Genomic DNA, 19,403 nt, shown 5'->3' with positions numbered 1-19,403 from the left:
AGAAATATGACTTTGACTATTGCAATATCATCTGTCTTGTGGAACTACCAGACTTTATTTAAATGATGTCTGATAGACATTTGAAAAACTAGATTGTGAGATATGATATAATGAGAAGAGATAAAAATAGAATTTGAGGCCGGGCGCGGTGGCTCAAGCCTGTAATCCCAGCACTTTGGGAGGCCGAGACGGGCGGATCACGAGGTCAGGAGTTCGAGACCATCCTGGCTAACACGGTGAAACCCCGTCTCTACTAAAAAATACAAAAAACTAGCCGGGCGAGGTGGCGGGCGCCTGTAGTCCCGGCTACTCGGGAGGCTGAGGCAGGAGAATGGCGTAAAAACCCGGGAGGCAGAGCTTGCAGTGAGCTGAGATCCGGCCACTGCACTCCAGCCTGGGCGACACAGCGAGACTCCGTCTCAAAAAAAAAAAAAAAGAATTTGAGATATTTAATTTCCTGCTCTTTTTAAGTTATGAAAACGTATTTACTTGAGTTATTTATTAGATCTGTGTCTAGGATATATGAATTATTTTTGAACTCATTAGACTGACGTGATAATTGTATAAGCAAAAGTCTGGCCATGGAAGGCAGTGTTTGTTTTTGCATGGTATGATGTTAAAAGACAGAAGATTTTTCCCTGTCTCTTTTTATCTGAATAACCTTTGGAAGAAAGCATTCCCTCCATAATGAGTCACAACTTCGGATTGCTTTTCTTCCCCTGTGCTGTGTTGGTATATTAAAGTTTGCTAACAGTTACAAGTATTTTTAACTGCAGTGGTTTCGTGTAGCACAATTGAGTGATGGCTACTTTGAGGTTCCCGTGATGACTTGCTGAATTGGTGTGTCCTTGCCTGGACGTGACCTATCATGTGGCCAGTGCCCGTGTGAGTGGGCTGCCCTTCATCCCTGTAGGGTGTGCTGAGGTGTGGCCACTGGCCTCTGGTTAGCTTTAAGACTCCCACCATCTCGCAGAGCCCACGGCTCAGGCTCTGGCTCTGGTGGGTGTGGGTTGCGCCCTGAGACCCACCCCTTCCTAACTCCCTGCCCTTGGGTGAGTCAGGCACAACTCTTAGAACCTTGTTTCCTCTTCGGTTTCATGGGGGTTGAGCCTGACTCTGTGCTGCGGTTGTGAGGTTGGAATGGGGAGAGGCCAGTGAGCACACTGGACATGGGTGGGCAGCGAGGCATGTCCTCGGGTCAGTCATCTGAGTCACAGGCCCGGAGATGCACAGCTGTGACCAGTGCTCCGCTTGCAGGCAAGTCCTGGTGTGGCCTTTGCCACCTCCCTCCCCCACTGCTGCTGAAATGGAACAGATGAGCCCCGGGGTTTTTCTTTGTTTCTGTTCCACTGTGGTTTGTTTACACTGTTGCTAAGAATTTATCTACCATAATGCTTTGTTATTATTAACACTTGCAAGTGTGTATGCCTTAAAATTTCACTTTCTCTCTCTTCCTCTCTGTATATCCCTAAAATAATATCCAAGGAGCCTACGTTGTCACTCCTCTTCCTTGTCTTGATTTGCTGTGTATCTTCTTACTTAAAACAAATATTGTTCCAAGGACAAGTCTGATCTTTCTTGACTCCACTTCCAGTAGTCACCCTGATGCCGTAGATAATGATAGTTAATTTTACATTTTGTGCATACAACATTTAATTATTCAAATATTCATTAAATTCCTTGTGTGAATAAGTGCTGGTTAGTGACTAAAAAGTGGGAATTTGAAAGTGCACATCTTATTTTGGGGTCAGTTGTAATAGTTTAATTTTAATGTGTATTCTATGTGGAGTTGTTTCCTTCTGTTTATGTCTGAGGGATTGACACGTTTTAAGTTTCCCAGAGTAAGGTGGCTCTGTAGAAAATAAATCCAGTGATGTGGGAGGAGAACATTATTTAACTTGCTTCATGCCATAAATATTATACTGGAATATATATTATATGCTAGTTTTTGGTTATGCTGCTCACGTTTTGAGAACCAGTATCAAATTGCTAAAATTATTAATCTGAATGATACTTTCACCTTCCATTTTCTTATGAGACTTTGTTACATATTTGTTAAAGCATTTAGTTTTGTCTGTAAACCAAAAGTATTTGAGACAAGTCTCAATTAATTTAGTATTTTATTTGCCAGGGCTAAAGGATGCTGGTGACGTAGTCTCAAGACTTGTGCCCAAGGCGGTTGACCTGTAAGTTTTAGGGATCCATAAGACATCAGTCAATGCATGCAAGCTGCACATTGGTTCAGAAAGGTGGGACAGCTGGAAGGGGGTACATTGGTTCAGAAAGATGGTACAGCTGGAAGCAGGTATGTTGGTTCAGAAAGGTGGGACAGCTGGAAGGGGGTACGTTGGTTCAGAAAGGTGGGACAGCTGGAAGCGGGTATGTTGGTTCAGAAAGGTGGGACAGCTAGAAGGGAGTACGTTGGTTCAGAAAGGTGGGACAGCTGGAAGGGGGTACGTTGGTTCAGAAAGGTGGGACAGCTGGAAGCGGGTTAGTGTGGGGAGCGCTCCAGATCATAGCTGGACTCAGAGTTTTTTGTGATTGGCAGTTGGTTAAGTTACTATCTAGAGACCTGGAATCAATAGAAAGGAATGTCTGGATTACCTTGTGGAGACCAAGGTTTTATCGTACAGATGAAGCCTCCAGGTAGCAGGCTTCAGAGAGAATAGATGGTAAATGTTTCCTGTCAGACTTAAAGAGTCTGTCAGTCTTAAGGTCTGTGTCGGTGGTAATGAGGTGCGTCCGACGCCCCGCCCCCCCATCATGGTCTGAAGTAGTTTTACAGGTTAACTTTGGAAAGCTCCTGGCAGAGAGGAGGAGCTATTCAGATAGTTGGGAGCTTAGAATTTTGTTTTTGGTTTATACTTTGTACCCAATTTGTAAAATGTTATATAAAGCTGGTGTTGATATTCATACACAATTAGAAGTGAATTGCCTACTGAGATCATTAATTTATTTCATTTGTGCTACAAATCTTTAAATGGCTAGTAAGTGCGTATCTAAAATTTGTTAACACCGTCTACATTAATGTCTGCGTGCTGGAATTTTGAAACCAAAACCCCAAATATAATCCAATACGAAGTAACAATGCTCTTCCTACTTATTTTTTCCACACATATAAAGATCTTGGAATTTATCCAGTAACTAGTAGAAAGAATTGATTTTACTTATTCACGAATGGTGCCGTGTGTGAAGCAAAGTTTCAGAAGAAATGCTCCGTGGATGTCAGTGTCATTGCTGGAGCAGTCGGGAAAGGACGACATGGCTGATGCATTAGGGCCCGTGGCAAAGTGCCATCGACTTGGTGGCTTCAAACAACACACTTACCCGAAATCAGTTCCTCTGGGCTAAAAGTAAGGGGTGGGCAGGGTGTGCATGCTGGAGGCTCCTGGGGAGAAGCTTTTCCTGCTTTTCTCGCTTCGCAGCCGCATTCCATGTCCATGGCTGCAGGCTCTTCTTCCTTCAGAGCCAGCAGCTGCTTCTGTCCTCATGGGGCCATTCTGCTTTCTGTTTTGTCAAACCTCTGTTCCTCCCTCTTTTCTTTCTTTTCCTTAGACAAGGGTTGAGGCTGCAGTGAGCTCTTTGCACCCAGGCTGGAGTGCAGTTGTGTGATCATAGCTCACTGCAGTCTCGACCTCCTGGACTCAAGTAGCCCTTCCACTTCAGCCTCTCGAGTATCTGGGACTACAGGCCTGTACCACCACACCAAGTGAATTCACTAATTTTTAAAATTTTTTGTAGAGACAGAGTCTCACTGTGTTGCCCAGGCTGGACTTCCTCCGTTTTTAAGGATCCTAGAGATGGCATTTAGGGATCTATGGATTATCTATGGATTATCTATGGATAATCCTCCGCCCCAGAAGATCCTTCATTTCATCACATCTGCAACGTTCTTTTTGCCATATAAAGCGACACTCACAAACTCCAGAGATTAGGACGTGGCCACCTTTCGAGGGCTGTTACTCAGCTTCCCACACTACCCTGTATCTTGGAGTCTTCAGGAGCCAGGAAGGCTCAGTTCCAGCACTTTCCCTGTGCCTTAACATCTCAGAAATCAGTTTTGTTTTACAAGGGTGTGTTACTGTTAATGGACGGTGCTCTTAGTGGCACATAGTGCAGCTTATAATTGATCACATCTTGGATTCAATACTGAGGTCTTTTTCCATTTTTGGCTGTAGCCCTGGTGTCTGAGGTAGGGTGTGTTCTTTCAGAGGTGGAATGAGGAGGAGCTGTGCAGTGGGAAGAAGGGTTAGGAACTGTGGGAAGTGAGATGACCATAGAAAGCAGCACTGTAGGTTACACAACTGGAAGAGTTGGGCTTGATCCCTAGACACAGGGCAGCATCCGGATATCCACTAGAGGGATGTGTCCAGTTTTAAAACGGGGGTTTAGCAAGATACATTTGGCAGGGATATCCAGAGGGACTGGGGACACAGATCTAAGCATGAGGGGGAGGGAGCACCTGAATGTCAGGGGAATAGCTTTGGGGAGGAAGGTGGATAGATGAGTGAGCTGGGAATGTAAACAACAACCCCAGGGTGCAGAAATGATGCTGGAACAATAGGAACAGTAGTTTGAGGCTGGGGCTGGAGTGGGAGATTACTTCAGTCTTTAACGTTGGTATAAGAAACCCAAGGAAGTTCCAAGAGGACTCAGCCCAACAGCAGCCAGCGCCTCACTGGAGAAACAGGTGACAGGCCAGCGAGAGGAGGAAGACTGTGTGGATAGCTTCACAAGGGCTATCTCTCTGCACTTGGAGGAGTGTAACAGAAATCACATGAGAAAACAAACGGTGACTGTGCCTAGCGCTCATTGCAGGCTGTCTTCTAACTCTTGACATGGAAGTCATTGAAACCTCACAGCTCACCTGCCACTTTTGTTTTAAAGTTAAGGAAACAAGTTCTGCTAATGTCAGAGGTGAGCACAGGCAGCCCTTGACCTGTGAGGTCTGCACTGTGGTGCGTTCTATGCTCTCTCCTCTCTCTTGATGGCAGTAGAGGAGGCACTGGGGATTTTGGCCCCATCTAATCTAGTCATTTTTACAACCCCAAGAGAAGTATATGTCATTTCTGCTTTTCAGAGGAGGGGCTAAGGTCTGAGAGACTCTGCGGTCACCCCAGTAGAAGTCAGGTGTCCCCTCCTGGCCATACTCAGTGCCCTGAGAGCTGGGCCCAGCTCATAAAACCTGTGCTTGCGGAAGGCACCAGAGACGCCAGGGTGGTGGCGGGTTACTGTTCCCAGAAGAGCAAAACCAACGCAAGTGAATGACCCACTACCTTGTTAGCTGGTGGGAGCTTCTCTGGGTTTTAAGTTTATGTACCATTAGCATTCTTAAGTACGTTAGGAGGTGACAGCCAGACCGGGGTATATTTTTAAATGTTTTACATATATGAGAGTAATCGGGACAAGTAATGTATGTTTTTAAATGTTTTAGATCTGTGAGAGTAATCGGGACGAGGAACATATATTTTTAAAACAGTTTTGATCTGTGAGAGTAATCGGGACGAGGAACGTATATTTTTAAAACAGTTTTGATCTGTGAGAGTAATCGGGACGAGGAACGTATATTTTTAAAACAGTTTTGATCTGTGAGAGTAATCGGGACGAGGAACGTATATTTTTTTTTTTTTTTTTTTTTTTTTTGAGACGGAGTCTCGCTCTGTCGCCCAGGCTGGAGTGCAGTGGCCGGATCTCAGCTCACTGCAAGCTCCGCCTCCCGGGTTTACGCCATTCTCCTGCCTCAGCCTCCCGAGTAGCTGGGACTACAGGCGCCCGCCACCGCTCCCGGCTAGTTTTTTGTATTTTTTAGTAGAGACGGGGTTTCATCGTGTTAGCCAGGATGGTCTCGATCTCCTGACCTCGTGATCCGCCCGTCTCGGCCTCCCAAAGTGCTGGGATTACAGGCTTGAGCCACCGCGCCCGGCCGGAACGTATATTTTTAAAACAGGTTTGATCTGTGAGAGTAATCGGGACGAGGAACAGAGGTGCTCTCCCTTGGTCTTTGTTTCCTTCTTACTGTTACATGTTTTGTCTGGCATGATTTTCCTCCTGCCTGAAGAACTTTAGTATTTATTTTACTGCAAGTCTGCTAGCAACGGATTTTCTCAATTTTTGTCTGGAAAGGTATTTATTTCCCTTTCACTTTCTTACATTAATAGACTTCATTTTTTCAAACAATTCTGGATTTCCAGAAAAATTGAGCAGATAATGCAGAGCCCCCACATCGCTTCTTACAGTTTCCTTTGCTATGTCTGTCACAACTAATGAGCCCGCGTTGATATATTTAATACTAACCGAAGCCCACAGTTTACAGTACGGCTCATTCTCTGTGTTGTACATTCTGTGGATCTTGACAAATGGATAATGTCATGTATCAGCTATTACAGTGTCGTGCAAAATAGTTTCGCTGCCCTAAAAATCTTCTGTGCTTCCACTCTTCCTCTCCGTCTGCCTGTGCTTACTGATCTTTCTACACAGTTTTGCCCTTTCTAGAATGTCATATATTGGAATTATAGAGTATTGGCCTTTTCAGATTGGTTTATTTCACCTAGAAATATGCATTTTAGGTTCTTCTGTGTCTTTTCATTTCTTGATAGCTCATTTCTTTCATTTTTATTGCAATACATTCAAATAACATAAAACCATTTTAAAGGACACAATTCAGTGCCGTTTAGTACCTTTACCTGTAGTGTAATCATCACCTGTCTCAGGTTCCAAAACATTTTCTCTGCCCCAAAAGGAACCCTGTTTTGTGCCCATTTGCAGTCACACCCTGTTTCCCCTCACCCAACCCATGGCAACCACATCTGCTTTGTCTCTGTGGGTTTACCTGTCCTGGATATTTCCTGTAAACAGAGGCACGTAATATGTGTGTGATCTTTTATGTGTGGCCTCTTTCAGTAAGCATAGTTTTGAGGTTCATTTGCATTGTGGCATATACCAGTGTATCATCTCTTTAAGGCTGAATATTCCGGTACATGGCTGAACCACAGTTTGATTATCCATTCATCCACGATGGCCATTCGAGTTGTTTCCACCCTTTGGCTGTTGTGAATGGTGCTGCTGTGACGATTCATGTACACATTTTTGTTTGAATACCCATTTTCAATTCTTTTGAGTATATACCTAGGAATAGAATTGTTGGGTCTGTGTTTAACATTTTGAGGAATGCCAAACTGTTTTCACAATGCCTGTACCACTTTACATTCTCCCCAGCAATGCACGAAGGTTGAATTCCTCCACATCCTTGCCCTCACTTGTGTTTCTCTGTTTTTATTGTTGTTGCTGTCCTAGTGGATGTAAAGTGGAAGTCACCGTGGCTCTGACTTACATCTGCCTGATGACTGAGTGGTACCACCTTGACATGATGTCGTACATTTCTTCCACCTCCACATTCAGTTAAGTCGTTCGGTAGCTTGAAATTGGCCATGGTGGGAATATTCACACGTCAGAAGTTAGCAGTCTCAGCGACGTGGCTGTGAGCAGGAGCCAGCCCAAGCCCATCCCTGCTCTGAAGCGTGTACTTCTCCAGAGAGGCTCCCCCATCCTCTGGAAGGCAGGGCGGGTGCAGGCTGGCCTCTCCCGAGTGGTTCTGAGCCGGCCTGTGGCTGTGTGGCAGGGGAAGCTCTGGCTGCCTCTGATCCTCGTGCTCTGAGGCCCAGCCCTCCAGATGTTGTGACTAGGAGTCTGCAGTGCTTCCTAAGTGCCCCCTGGTCTGTCCCAAAGTCCAGTTTGTGCTTTCTCAGTACAGCATGCTTGCCAAAAGCTCTATTTTGCTCCTTCGAGGCCAGCTTCTTGCCCTGGGTAGCTTAGGAATTCAGCGAATTCCTCTTGAAAGAGACTGTACCCTTCTTCCTACTTCCCTCTCTCAGGGATCTTGGCCCCTCAGGTTCTGGTTGTTTAGCTGACCCAGACTCCAATTCTTGTCCCGCCAATCTCCTGAGACGTCCATAAACCCTGTTGGCTTCTTTGAATCCCAACCACATTTCTCTGGATCTCACCCTCTTGTAGCACAACCTAGAAGGAGAACAGCCATAGAAAGTTGACTCCCCGCTCTGTGGTCTCTGCCTCCCCTGAATCCTGCAGCGTTTCCAGGTGTGCGTGTGAGCTGGGCGGCCTGTGCACGTGTGCGGGAGCTTGTGTTTAGGCGCCTGTGTGTTCCTGTGAACGTATGCGGGAGCGTGTGTTCATGCGCCTGTGGTCCCTGTGCAGGTGTGCGGGAGCTTGTGTTCAGGCGCCTGTATGTCCCTGTGCAGGTGTGCGGGAGCTTGTGTTCATGCCTGTGTGTTCCTGTGCACGTGTGCGGGAGCTTGTGTTCGGGCGCCTGTGTGTTCCTGTGCAGGTGTGCGGGAGCTTGTGTTCAGGCGCCTGTGTGTTCCTGTGCAGGTGTGCGGGAGCGTGTGTTCAGGCGCCTGTGTGTTCCTGTGCAGGTGTGCGGGAGCTTGTGTTCAGGCGCCTGTGTGTCCCTGTGAACGTGCATAGTTCATCTTTATGGTCTCAACAAATATTTCCATTCTGATGTATTTCTCAGTGTTTAACTAATTTGGCAGATAATTTGGGACCCACAGTGGAATGACTTTGCCCCTCATTTATCACTGAGCTGAGCCATGGGCTCTTTAAGGACCAAATAGCTCACTGGAGTACCTTTGTTGGTTGGTTAAGCCACGAACAAGGAGCTCTGACTTAGGCCACTGATTTACTTTGGGTCCTCTGGCTTTACTTATTTGGTTCTGTTATTATTTGGGGAAGTGTCTGATTAAAATAAATGGGCCATGGTAAAAGCAGTATGTGTTTTATAGATTGAGATACTTATTTTTTGTTCTTAATTTTAATTTTTTAAATTTTCATTTTTTGAGAGACACAGTCTCATTCTGTTGCCACGCTGGAGTGCAGTGGTGCAATCATGGCTTACTGCAGTCTTGACCTCCTGGGCTCAAGTGATCCTCCCACCTTGGCGTCCCAGAGTGCTGGGATTATAGGCTTGAGCCACTGTGCCTTACACCTTTTATTTTTTTTAACAGCTGTATTGAGCTATAATTCACATACCATACAATCCAGCCTTTTAAACTATACAATTAACTGTTTTACAGTATATTCTCAGGATTGTGCAACCATCACCGAAATCTCTTCTTAGAACCTTTTGTCTTCCATAAAGAAACCCTATACCCATCAGCCCTCAATCCTCAGACCGCTCCACTGCTCTCCCTGTCATGCCCACCCTAGCCACCCACTAATTCACTTCGTCTCTATAGGAGGACACGTTCTGGACATCCCGTGTAAATGAAATATTACAACATCATCGTAGTCTTTGCGATGAGCTTTTTTTTTTTTTTTTCCCCTCAAGACAGGGTCTCGCTGTGTCACCCAGGCTGGAGTGCAGTGACGTGATCGTTGCAGCCTCTACCTCCCAGGCTCAAGTGATCCTCCCATCTCAGCCTCCTGAGCAGCTGGGACCACAGGCATGCGCCACCATGCCCAGCTAATTTTTAGATGTTTTGTAGAGATGGAGCCTCACTGTGTTGGGCTGGTCTTGAACTTCTGGGCTCAAGTGATCCTCCTGCCTCTCAGCTTTGCACAGTGCTGGGATCACAGATGTGAGACACACCATGCCCAGCCTGCTTCTTTCACTTACTAGACAGTGTGACACATATTAGTGTTTCCTTTCCTTGTATTGACAAATAATTCTGTTGTATGAAAAGGCTACATTTTGTTTAGCCATTTACCGAGTAATGATCCTTTGAGCTTTTTCGACTTTTAGTCGAATATAAATCATGCTGCTGTGAGCTTTCATGTACAGGTGTTTGTGTGGATGTGTGTTTTCCTTTCTGTTGCGTATATACCTGTGGGTAGAATGGGTCATATGGTACCTCTATGTTTACATATTTTGAGGATCTGCTAAATTGATTTTCAAAGGGCCTACATCATTTTATGTTACCACTGGCATCAAATAGAGTTCCGATTTCCCAATGTCTTCACCAAAACTTGTGGTTAAAAGGAAAATCTCAAATTAAGTTTAGCATAGTTTAATTGAACAAAGAATGATTCACGAATTGGGCAGTCCCTGAACCAGAATAGGTTCAAAGAGGCTCCAGTGCATCCATGTAGTGGAAGAACGTTTATGAGCAGAAAAAAGAAAGTGAGCTACAGAAACAGCCAGCCAGGTTGCAGTTCTGCATTTGCCTTATTTGGACGTGGTTTGAACAGCTGGCTGCCTGTGATTGGCCAAAACCTGATGGTTGGCCTAAGAGTAGGCTCCAGTCTCTTCACACATCCAGTTAGGAAACCTTCAGGCTGAAACTTACAGTATGTTAAGGAGACAGCTTTAGGCTGAACTTAATTTAACATTGTCTGTATTTTAACCATCCTAGTGGACATGAAGTGATATCTCATTGTGATTTTGATTTGTATTTCTCTAACTGATCATGTTGAGCATCTTTTCATGTGCTTATTGGCCACTTTTATATCCTCTTTGGAGAAGTGTTTATATACAAATACTTTTGCCCACCGCCCCCCACCCCCTTTTTTTTTTTTGAGACAGAGTCTCACTCTGTCGCCAGGCTGGAGTGCAGTGGTGTGATCTCGGCTCACTGCAACCTTCGCCTCCCGGGTTCATGTGATTCTCCTGCCTCAGCCTCCCGAGTCGCTGGGACTACAGGCACCCACCACCACACCCAGCTTTTTGTATTTTTAGTAGAGACAGGGTTTCACCATGTTGGCCAGGATGATCTCGATCTCTTGATGTCGTGATCCACCCGCCTTGGCCTCCCAAAGTGCTGGGATTACAGGTGTGAGCCACCACGCCCAGCCACTTTTGCCCATTTTTTAGTTGGTTTAATGTGATCCAAAGTTTACTACAGTAGCCCCCTCTTATCTGTGGGGGATATTTTCCAAGACCCCCAGTGAAACAGGATAGTGCCAAACCCAGTTGCTGTCAATCAGAACAACTGTTTTGTCTTCTACCCACAAACTTATTTGCTTATTTTTTTGTTTGTTTTGTTTTGTTTTTTGTTTTGTTTTGTTTTTGAGATAGACTCTTTCCCTGTCACCCAGGCTGGAGTGTAATGGTGCAGTCTCAGCTCACTGCAACCTCCACCTCCCAGATTCAAGCAATTCTCGTGGCTCAGCCCCTCCCAAGTAGCTGGGACTACAGGCGCCCACCACCACACCAGGTTTTTTTTTTTTTTTTTTTTTTTAAGTAGAGGTGGGATTTCGCATATTGGCCAGCCTGGTCTTGAACTCCTGACCTGAAGTGATCTGCTGGCCTCAGCCTCCCAAAGTGCTGGGATTATAGGCAAAGTGCTGGGATTATAGGCAAAGTGCTGCAATTACAGGTGTGAACCCCCGTGCCAGGTCCCAGCCACAAATTTAATGCCTTTTCCATCTTAAGGTTTGACATGTGACAGCAAAACTAGCATGAAATTATTTTCCTTCTTCAGTTTCACAGATGGAAGATGTGTTCTTACACCTTAGCAACCTCAGGGTATGATACTTTGCTTAATAAGTCGAGAACTTTCAGCTTTTCACTTAAAGGAAGCACTTTATGGCTTCTCTTTGGCATATTCGAATGACCAACATCACTATTGGTGTGTTTTGGGCCATTATTGAGTAAAGTAAAGGTGACTTGACACGAGCACGGTGATCCCACGGCACCTGAGGTGACGATCCAGACAGCACAGGTGAGTGGGCGGGAGCATGCTCAGGGCGTGTCGGACAGAGCGGGGCTCGTGTCTCGAGCGGGACGGAGTGAGATTTCATCACCCTACTCAGAACAGCATGCAGTTTAAAACTGACTGTTTCTGGAAGTTTCCATTTAATATTTTCTGACCTTGGTTGACTACAGGTAATGGAAATCACAGAACGTGGAACTGCCAATAAGTAGGGGATTTCTGTAGTAGGTAACAAATTGGAGGTCAGTGGGTTCGGTTTTCAAACTCTTTACCCCAGTTTTAAGATTTGGGGTATTTGTAATAAAAAAGGAATGTGTGGCAGACATTTTTCTGCGCCTGGAGCTGTGGGGTCTGCTCTCTGGAGAGAGGCTGGACGGCCCCATCCTGTGGCGCCATCCTTTTGCGGGTGTGCGCGTCCTGCTCAGTGGGCAGCAAGCCTCAGCTCATGGCCTGGCCTCCTGTTTGTTTTTGTGGCCAGTGAACAGCTTTTACATTTTTTAATGGCTGGAAGAAAGTGGCAGGTGAAAATGTTATGAAATTCAAATTTCAGTGACCATATTAAAGTTCTGTTGGAACACAGCCATGCTCATTAGTTCGTACGCCAACTGTGGTTGAGTGGTTGTGACAGAGACCTCACAGCCCACAAGTGCCCCAGATATCTCCTGTCTGACCCTTTATGGGGAATGTGTAACATCCAACAGCAGTGAGGCACACAGGCTATAATTGGGAAAGATGTTCTGGAACCTTGGTATCAAACATCCAGTGAAGGTAATGATCATATTCAGGAAAAAAGTACTAGTGTTTTCACATGTCTGATTATTTACTGTTTCTTGTGTACAAACAAATAATTAAAAAGGAAACAGTAAGTTTTAGGGTGGTACATTTCCGACCTCCTCCTCATAAGTCGCGATAGTTACTATCTGCATGAGAATAAAGTTAAGCTGCTAGGAGATATATAAACTTATTTCTTGAAAACGTAAAATTCACAGATCCATTTTAAATCCGATCTTACTTCTTAATCCATGTAGATAGATTTTTAGTATTCCAGTCACTTCTGTAAATCTTTTTTTGTTGTTTTGTTTTGAGACGAAGTCTCACTCTGTCGCCCAGGCTGGAGTGCAGTGGCGCAATCTTGGCTCACTGCAAACTCTGCCTTTCGGGTTTGCGCCATTCTCCTGCCTCAGCCTCCCGAGTAGCTAGGACTGCAGGTGCCCACCACCACGCCCGGCTAATTTTTTTGTATTTTTAATAGAGACAGGGTTTCAAATAACCCTGTTTTTCCAATCTCATATAGTTTCTCATATATATTAGAATAAACTATATATACTATATATATAGTCACACAAAGCTGGATTCATTTAAATAGTATACAGAATATGTGCAATTAATTCAGTGCTACAATTGCCCATCTATCTTTTAATCCATTCCAGTTAAAACATAAACGTGTATATTTGAATTAATATTCATTTGATTTAAATTTAAAATAAAAACAACCAGATTGTCTTAGGTGTTTTAGTGAAGGAGATGAGAAGACAGATTTCCTACCCTTGGACTCGTTTTAATTTGTTATGTTCATGTAACTCATGCCAGGACTTCAGCTTAAATCACGATTATCAAATAATTATGTGACTTTTCTTTCTTTTAGCAGAGACAGGAAAATGTCTAAAGGACTTTAGAATTTTGTGAGAACATGGTTCAAATCTTTGAAAAATATTCTTCATGGCCATGTGTTTATGTGTAAATAAGTCTGTTGATATTAGTGTTTCCATGAAGGGATACCCTGTTGTTCTCCTGAGTAGAAGCTGTGAGGCGTCCCTATTTTAACTCTGCCATTGAATATTAGTCCTGGCTTAAATTCTCCTATAATTTCACGCATGCACTAAAAGGGGGCTTAACCCCTTTAAAAAATAAATGGATAGAGGAAGAGTATATGTCAGATGTAACATATGAAATTCAGGGTACGTTCTCTTATTAATTAAAACTAAGACTTGGATTTTAAGTGATTTAGACAGCTTTGTTACGAAAGGTATGCTCGGATGAACCTAGTTTTTAAACTTTTCTTTTACTTTGTTTTCTGATCTACCAAAATAGATGATGGTCACTTGTATAATGAAGAAATAGTGAGGAAGCCCTGTAAGCCAGTCCCTCCTACGAAGTGTGCATCAGCGCCGACTCGGCTGCCACTGTCCACCTTCAGCCCAGAAGAGCCTTGTGCCCCTGGGGCCCATGGTGGTCACAGCTGAGGCTCAGCCATCATCCCTGTCGTGGCAAGAGTCCTTATTTTAAACTGTTAAGGGTTTAGGTGTCATAAGAAAGCAACAATTTGCCATAGCTGTGGTAGACAACACCGTTGGATTTGTGGTGAGAAAGTCAAGGAGTGACTGTGATCACTACGTGTGGTCTCAGTTAAAAACTTCAGGGACGTTAGTGTCTTTTCGGATTTCCTAGTGAAATTTCTCATTAATGTACAAAGCACCTGGGGAGAATTTTGAAAGTGCTTTCTGTTAAGAAATGACCTTAAACAGATGGATTTTTAAGCACTGTCATTGCACCAAAGCATTGGGGTATCCAGTTACTCTGTTGCAGTAATCGAAGCCCGTAAACCACAGAGAAAATTACAATCTTGTGGATTTTGGAAAAGATCAATTGCTTTATTTACTGTGTGAATTAATTGATTGCCTGCTTTTTATGTAGACTAGAAATAGATAAAAATGGTTATCTTGTGCAATTTCCTTTTACTATTCGAAGTAGTAATTTGACCATACTGTGACAGTTTATTACAAGGTTGACAGATGTTTTAGATTCCTCTCTACCTTTTTAACCTTGAATACTTTCTTTGTAGAAGCAACTATTTGGATAAAGCATCCTAGTATCTTTGAAAAAAATACCATTTAATTATTAAGATTTCTGACCTGCTTTTTCAGTTTCCATGAATACTGACCAAAGTCTCTAGAGAAGACGGGAGATGGGCACGTAGGATTTGAGGATCTTGAGGAGGGACAGATAGTTTGGGAGATGAGTAGATATTTGATTATACAAAGATCAGAAGGCACACATTTGTGTTGGTACCAAATTATATTTAAGTCACTCTCCTGCTAAGTTCAGCAGCCCAGCTGTGGGGACGAGCAGAGATCCCCCCTGGTGTGGAGCGGTAACAAGTGCTCCATCAGATCCTCGTGCCTTACAGTTATAAACATGTAAACGCCGTGTGCCTGGAAGTCTCGTCCACTGTCAGGAATATTGTCCCTAATACTTTTTCTCATGATAATCTGATACTATGAAGACGTGGTTCTGAGTTACTTTTCCCCAGGCCCCACAGAAGTGCTTCTCTTCCCTCCAGTACAGGGTACCAGTCTTCTTGGAAAGCACTGAATGGGGCCTTGGGTTCTCATGGGCCCCACCTCTGTGTGTATTAGAACCTTGGACTCCCTTTGGTTGTGCTGAGTGTGAACCAAAATTTTCTGGGCAGTTTTAATTTTCTGCACGTCTTTCTGACCATTTGCGCTGACTTTAATTCATATGCAGAGAGAACAATATAAAACATTTTAAATATTTAACGTTTTTAGTGTTTCCCCAGACCGAATTATTTGAATGCAGGCCACATCTGCTTAGGTAAACCTGTACTATGCTGAGCGCTTCTAAGTAAAGGTGTGTTGCTTGCCTAAACGCTTCTAGAAACCAGTTTCTGATTACTCTTGTGATGTAACTAATAAGAGGCGTCTCATGTTCTTGTAGAACCGTGGTTCTCCTGTCCTTTTTGCCTTATCTGTTCCATTTTTGAGATTGTGTTGATTTTAGACAAGGAAACAAAGCTACCTGCTTAGATTTTTTTCATTTCATAGGCTTAACGTAGAACTAGCCACATGGTGTAGGAAGGTTGGTGTTTTCAGATGGCCAATGAACGGGTGACCCTGTCACTTAGGTGCCTTCTGAGGCACGGCGGGGTTGGACCCCACCTGTGCTGGTGGGGCCTGCTCAGGCACGGCGGGGTTGGACCCCACCTGTGCTGGTGGGGCCTGCTCCAGGGCACACTCTCGATTGCTGTGCCAGTGACTCACATTCCTTCTTCCTTCCCCTTTAGTTGTGGTCTAAGAGAGGGAAAGAATTCTTCCCTGCAACCAGCCATTGCTTCCAGTAAGAATTTTGTGTATTTTGTTTTTTCCTTTTTAAAATAGTGCCTAAAGCGTTACGCAGCATTGAGCAAAGCTCAAATCCTTCTTGGAATGAGGAAGAATCTTGAATAAATGAACTTGATTGGCAAGTTCATGATTTCATGTTTAGTGGCATTTTGTTTCTAACAGAATCATTTTATCCATTTATCTTTAAAATTTTCCTTAAAGGTATTAAATCAGCAATGTCTCAGGTATAGCATCTTTCTTAATATTTTCTGAGACATTACCTGTCTAAACTTATTCTAGGTTTTTATTTTTAAAAAGGAATGAGTCAGCAGAATTGTTACTGCATGTTTCAGTGTTACTAATGCTAATGGAATTTTTTTTTTTTTTTTTAAGATGAAGTCTCACTCTGTCGCCCAGGCTGGAGTGCAGTGGCGCAATCTCAGCTCACTTCAAGCTCCGCTCCTGGGTTCATGCCATTCTCCTGCCTCAGCCTCCTGGGTAGCTGGGACTACAGGCGCCCGCCACCACGCCCGGCTAAGTTTTTGTATTTTTAGTAGAGATGGGGTTTCACCATGTTAGCCAGGATGGTCTCGATCTCCTGACCTCGTGATCCCCCCTCCTCGGCCTCCCAAAGTGCTGGGATTACAGGTGCGAGCTACCGTGCCCGGCCAATGCTAATGGCCTCTACGTTCCTTGTCAAGTGCCTGCTGTACTTTTTTTTTTGTAATTAAAAATGCTTGTATCAGCCTGGTGCAGTAGGTTGCTCATGCCTGTAATCCCAGCACTTTTAGAGCCCGAGGCAGATGGATCACTTGAGGCCAGGAGTTTGAGACCACCATGGCCAACATGGCAAAACACTGTCTGTACTAAAACTACAAAAATTAGCCACTTGTGGTGGCGGGCACCTGTAGTCCCAGCTACTCCAGAGGCCTAGGCAGGATAATTGCTTCAACTTGGGAGGCGGAGGTTGTAGTGAGCTGAGATCCTGCCGCTGCACTCCAGCCTGAGTGACAGAGTTAGACTCCATCTCAAAAAAAAAAAAGAAACAAAAATGCTTATATCGTGCATAGGACGTGGAATTTATGAACAATAAAATCCTATGCAAGTTCAGTGATTGTTAATACTGGTCTTCAAGGAGAATGTTGTTTGAAGAAAGACATTCCTTTTATTAAATTTTTGTTTTAAATGTTAGCTTTCAATTTTTTTATGTTTGGAAATGGGAGGAATATGATTTAATTGGCAAGAAAATTTTGACCGTTTATATCAATTCCATCCTGTATACTTCAGCGTGGCGTAACAGGAAGGCCTCTGGAGTCCTTTGGGTCTGGATCTCTTTATTCTACCTGTTCCCCCGAGGCATTCTGTTGTCTGTTAGATGGAGCCACTAATTGTTCAGAGGTTCTGGTGAGGATTAAACAAAATATTGTATGTAGAGTTCCTGGAGCACAGTTAAATGCTCTTTGTATATTTGGTTTAATTTTTCTAAACAAAACAACTTTGGTAATAGCAGCAGCATATCAGAATCTAAAATATGCCTTTGTTCTTTTAAAAGGTAACATTAAAGATATGTTTGCAGGGTGTCAACTCAAATATAATAGAAACTTGAATAATCGTACAATGATTATTTCTAGTTCATGGAGATAATATAAATATAGACATTTGTTTTATAATTAGAACTTAAAAGAGATTTGAGTCTTTTTTTTTAAGCCGAAAGATAAGATTTAAAACTGAATATGTGTTCCTATGTGACTGAGGACTGTGTTTTCTGTGATCCCTGTGTGTCCCAGTCTTTCTCTGTGATGTTTTTGCTACTTTAGATTCTGTTTTATGCAACATAAGCAAATGTTTATGAATATGTATTAGTGAGAAGCAGAGTTTGACTTAGTGAACAGATTTTAAAATTTGGTAACAGATTTACTTTGTTCAAATTTGATATATTCTCTTTCTCATTTTCTTTGGCACATTGGAATCATCACTCATAAACGAAAACCTCAGAACTATTGAATGTCTTGGGCTGCCACTACTATGAGACAGCTAGATTCTAACACAAGCCAGTTAAATTCTAACACAAGCCAGTTCACTTGTATTCAAACCTTATTTGGGCAGAGGGTTTCTCTATTCATTCCAGAACAGAATGGGGCACTACCGGCAGTTCCTCCCATGCTCCTCCTGCAACTCTGCCTTACTGCAGGCGTGGGTGCCTCCTCCTCCTATGCTCCTGCCCGTCACTGCCTCACTGCAGGTGTGGGTGCCGGCTTCACCCATTCTCCTGCCCATCAGTGCCTCACTGCAGGTGTGGGTGCCGACTCCTCCGACACTCCTGTCCATCACTGCCTCACTGCAGGTGTGGGTACCACCTCCTCCCATGCTCCTGTCCGTCACTGCCTCACTGCAGGCGTGGGTGCCGCCTCCTCTCACGCTCCTGCCCATCAGTGCCTCACTGCAGGCGTGGGTGCCACCTCCTCCCATGCTCCTGTCCGTCACTGCCTCACTGCAGGCGTGGGTGCCACCTCCTCCCATCCTTCTGTCCGTCACTGCCTCACTGCAGGCGTGGGTGCCACCGCCTCCCACTCTCCTGCCCATCAATGCCTCACTGCAGGCGTGGGTACCGCCTCCTTGCATGCTCTTGTCCGTCACTGCCTCACTGCAAGCATGGGTGCCGGCTTCACCCATTCTCCTGTCCATCACTGCCTCACTGCAGGCGTGGGTGCTGGTCCCATGCTCCTGTCCATCCTGAGGCTGTCCAGGAGCCCACCAAGAGACACCTCATTAGAAAAAAAGGTGCTCCTACTACCCAAGAAATTCCAAGAGATTTAGTACCTTTGTATGGGGAATCAGGGATGAGAGACCAAATATTAGAACAAAAGATTCTCCTAGCACTCCTACCTACAAAGGGTTTTAGGAGTTCTATGTTAGGTACTAGGGGCAGAGACCAAATATATGTATTTCTTGTTATTTCACACCTGGCCAACCCCAGCTCTTATACGGCTAGTTTCTTTCTTTTTTGTTTGTTTGTTTGTTTGTTTTTGAGACGGAGTCCCAGGCTGGAGTGCAGTGGCGCAATCTCAGCTCACTGCAACCTCCACCTGCTGGGTTCAAGCAATTCTGCCTCAGCCTTCTGGGTAGCTGGGACTACAGGTGTGCACCACCACGCCTGGCTAATTTTTTTGTATTTTTAGTAGAGACTGAGTTTCTCCATCCTGGCCAGGTTGGTCGCGAACTCCTGACCTCGTGATCCGTCCGCCTTGGCCTCCCAAAGTGCTGGGATTACAGGCGTGAGCCACAGCACCTGGCCTACGGCCTCTTTCTGAATCTTCCATGGACCCTTCCAGGCAGCAGCGGACTCTCCTTCCTGTGCCGGCACTGTTCTCCCTCCCTGGCTGGCGGCCACGCCTCCCACACCAGCCCCTCCTCCAGCAACAAGCCTCCAAGGACAGCAGCAGGTCTCATTCCCGCTGGATCTGGAGGAAGTGCTTGATAAATAGATTCTTCAACAGAACAGTCAACACATGTGCAGGAGATTAAATACGGCCCAGTGACTAATAAAATCAGAACTCACCTTATTTTTGCTGTGATATATGACTGAGTAGAGAAGCTTTATTATTATTACATAAGTATA

At 44.5% G+C, this 19,403-nt stretch overlaps 1 protein-coding gene across 4 annotated transcripts in view; it reads left to right on the top strand.

Annotated features, from left to right (window-relative positions):
• ESYT2 (extended synaptotagmin 2) overlaps positions 1–19,403 on the top strand; it is a 101,442-nt gene that overhangs the window by 10,284 nt on the left and 71,755 nt on the right. Inside the window, exon 1 of one of the 4 annotated variants that reach the window (XM_077997841.1) lies at positions 871–1,257. The exons of 2 other annotated variants lie outside the window; for them this stretch is intronic. The gene's annotated coding sequence lies outside the window, so the exon portion shown is untranslated. Of the gene's footprint in view, positions 1–870; positions 1,258–19,403 lie in introns of those variants that run through there. One more of the 4 variants, XM_077997842.1, reaches the window with a different exon arrangement.

The sequence above is a fragment of the Macaca mulatta genome, chromosome 3 (assembly GCF_049350105.2).
Source record: "Macaca mulatta isolate MMU2019108-1 chromosome 3, T2T-MMU8v2.0, whole genome shotgun sequence".
Taxonomy (NCBI): domain Eukaryota; kingdom Metazoa; phylum Chordata; class Mammalia; order Primates; family Cercopithecidae; genus Macaca; species Macaca mulatta.
This window is presented reverse-complemented; position numbering and strand designations above follow the sequence as displayed.